At 49.8% G+C, this 3,473-nt stretch overlaps 1 protein-coding gene across 29 annotated transcripts in view; it reads right to left on the bottom strand.

Annotated features, from left to right (window-relative positions):
* The window catches only part of LRRFIP1 (LRR binding FLII interacting protein 1), a 136,543-nt gene that overhangs the window by 106,304 nt on the left and 26,766 nt on the right, over positions 1–3,473 (bottom strand). The window lies entirely within an intron of this gene.

Raw genomic sequence — 3,473 nt, 5'->3', positions numbered from 1 at the left:
GGTTGCCAGGAGGACAGCCCAGCTAGCTGAAGGGCCTGGGGAATAGACCCTTTCTGTAGCAGCATCGGGGAGTCAGCACGAGGGGAGCCAGGGGTGTGGAGGCATCTGGGCAGGCTGGACACCCCATCCAGTCTTCATCGTGTCCCCAGAACTAGTAGCGACTGGGCCAAGCTGACCCCCCAACAGAGGGGAGAATCAGAGGGCGGGTCCAAGGACAGCCTGGCCACCTCGGGGGGCTTCAGTCCAGCACCCCCAGAGATGGCCCCTGGCTAGTTCACCTCCAGTGAGCTAGTGAGGCAGCCCAGCCCAGGAAGCCGTGGGGGACAGAGAGCAAGGCAGGCCCGCAGGCACAGGGACTGCCCGCCTTCGGGGTGAGGCTGAGCTTGGCTCTCATTTTTTCCACAAGAGCTAGATGGCCCAGCTTCATTCTCTTCCAGAATGCTCCTGTGGTGGTTATGCAGGCCTTTCTCCCGCACAATCCTGGGTTCCCTGGAGAGCTCCTGGACAAAAGTCCCCGCAGGTCCCACACCCTGTTCCTCCTCCCCCACCCCCCACCCCTGCCAAAGGATGGGTCATCCAGGACATGGTAATATGTGGGGATGCTTGGCACCAGCCCTGGGACCTCAGAACTCAGGGTTTCTGGAATCTGAAACTGTCCCCTCTTGCTCGGCTCCCCTCCCCCACCTCCCATTTTCTGTTTCATCAGCAAGTGAAGCCCTCCACCACCTCCATCCATCTCACGACTTTCTCGGAGGCTTTTGGGGCCAGACCATGAGGGTGCCATGCTGAGGCCCGTCCAGGCTGAGTGCCCTTCGGGGGGCAGAGCCAAAGCAAGCTCTCCGCATCTGGCCATCAGGCAGCTTCCTCAGCTTCAACACTTGGAACAAAGGAGCTGCTGCATTAGGACGAGTCCACCATTGGCCCATGGCTCAGGATTGCTCTTCTTGTCCCCACCTAGGCCTCAGATGGAGCAGACCCTCTGGGAGGGCAGGCGGCAGGTGGCCTGCGCTGCCTTGTTTCCTCCCAGACCTAGCATGCCACCTCCCTCTCTGTTGGTTTGTTCTGGATGGTGTCCTGGATGACAGGCAAATGACCTGACCTTGCATGGCGCCCCGTGGACACAATCAGAAGAACTGTGCTGAGGGCTCACAGGGCAGCTGTGCACATGTGCCCGTCCCACAAGGGCGCTGTCCTGGAGGGCTCCCTCCTCAAGGGATGCCAGCTCCCCTTTGTAGCAGAGTTCAGGCCAATGCCCAGGCTGTGGGTGCAGCCTCCCATCTGGAGCTGGGGGTCCGACTCTGAAGGGGATGGAGGAAGGGTGCCATCTGGAGCTGGGGGGTCCAGCTTCGAAGGGGACAGAGGAGGGGGTCCTGTCTGGAGCTGGGGGTCCAGCTTTGAAGGGGATGGAGAGGGGGTCCCGTCTAGTGCTGGGGATCTGGCTTCAAAGGGGACGGAGGAGGGGGTTCTCTCTCAGGAGTGACGTCACTTTCTCTTGCCTGTTCTTCTCTGGTAGTGCTGGTCTCCTTAAGGACCAGTCAGAGTTCTCTTCACATGTATCAGGAAGATTGACCTCTGTGATACAAGCTGCAAATATTTATTCTGTTTGCTGTCTTTTCACATTTTGAATGGTGGTTTTGGCCATAATGAATATATTTATGTAAAACAAACATAAATTCTTCTCTTTTTGTAATTTCTAGGTTTCATACCTCACCTGAAAGGCTTTCCCATATTGTGTTAAAATTCCCTCATTTCTTCTTGTAATTTTATGGTTTCACTTTTGAAAATATCTAAATCTGGGACACCTGGGTGGTTCTTGACCTCAGCTCAGGTCTTGATCTTGGGATTGTGAGTTCAAGTCCTGAGATGGGCTACACCCAGGGTATGGAGCCTACTTAAAAAAAAAAAAAAAAATTAGATCTTTGATTTTCTTGTAGTTTATTTGGACATAGATCGTGAAGTATTAACTGACTTTATTCTATTTCATATGGTTCTCCATCTGTGCCCATACAATTATTTAATAATTTATATTTTCCCCACAGGTTTGAAATAACCCCATATACAAAAGTTCATTTATTGGGATCCCTTTCTGTCGACTCCAGGGAGTCAATGTGAGAAATGAGATGAAATAAAACAGAAACAACTTTAAGAGTAAAACCAACAGTTTGCTGCACTTGCACGGATACACCTCAGACTGGGAACCTAGAACTTACTATTGGGAATCGAGGCCGGAAGGAGATGTCTACCTTGGCTGTGGAATCAGTCTTCTTCTACCATAATCTAATGAGGGAAGAAAGGTAGTCTTTCTCTTGTTTTCTCTTGTTATCATTTCAGCTGAAGATTTGGATGTTTTTGGATATGAAAAGACATCAAAATATCTTTAGGTATTTTTTCTTTTTTTTGTATGATTGAGTTTTAATCGATACCGACCCGTCATACTGCTGTCTATAGCCAGTACACAGAGCTGGCTTGGGTTAAATCATGTGATGGGATTAAAAAGAGGACCATCTTCCTCTGACACAAGTGAGCAGACGAGCTTCCCCTGATTTAGTGGATTTAGATGACCTGCCCAGGGGGTTTTCTCTTGTTTCAAACATGGCTAGTTGTGGCTAACTTAATAATCAACATGCCTGGGTGTCTCAGTCAGTTGAACCTCTGACTCTTGATTTCGGCTCAGGTCATGCTCTCAGGGTTGTGGGATGGAGCCCTGTGACAGACTCCCTGCTCAGTGTGAAGTATGCTTGAGATTCCCTCTCCTTCTGGCCCTCCCCCTGTGTCCTCTCTCTCTCCCTCTCTCTCAAATAAATTAATAAATAAAATCTTTAATTAAAAAAAAAAACAACAACGGGGGATACCTGGGTGGCTCAGTCAGTTAAGCGTCTGCTCTCTGCTCAGGTCATGATCTCAGGGTCCTGGGATCGAGCCCTGCATCGGGCTCTCTGCTGAGCAGGGAGCCTTCTTCTCCCTCTGCCTCTGCCCCTCCTCCTGCTCATGCTCTCTCTCTCTCTCTCTCTGTCAAATAAATAAATAAAACCTTTAAAAAAAATCAATGGGAACATCACTCAGCACTCCACAAAGTAGCGATTTTAGATTCATCTAATTGCCACCAGGAACTTGGTTTTTTAGAAAAATTGTAAATGTCTATCTTCCCTCTTCCTTTTAAACATAAAACCCCTTTCCATGAATACATCTCTCGAAGGTGGCCTTGAGAGTTTTCTCAAACGAAAACCGAACTACAATCACTTCAGCCTCCTTGCTGTGCAATTGGGATCTCAAAACATTATATTTTTACTTGTTCTGCCGTAGAATAGTAGTTCCTAAGTCACTATGCACAGAAAGATTTTTCTTCACCAGGGGAGGTACCCAAGGCCCCCGCCCCCAAGGTGCGTCCACGGCTCTCAACCCTCTAGGCTGCATGTCCCTCTGAGAGGGCCAGTGTCTCAAAATCACCATGGGCTGCTTTTCAAATTAGTGAC

This window comes from Mustela erminea, chromosome 8 (assembly GCF_009829155.1).
Source record: "Mustela erminea isolate mMusErm1 chromosome 8, mMusErm1.Pri, whole genome shotgun sequence".
Lineage (NCBI taxonomy): Eukaryota > Metazoa > Chordata > Mammalia > Carnivora > Mustelidae > Mustela > Mustela erminea.
The sequence above is the reverse complement of the archived record's forward strand: the minus strand, read 5'-3'. Positions and strand labels throughout refer to the sequence as shown.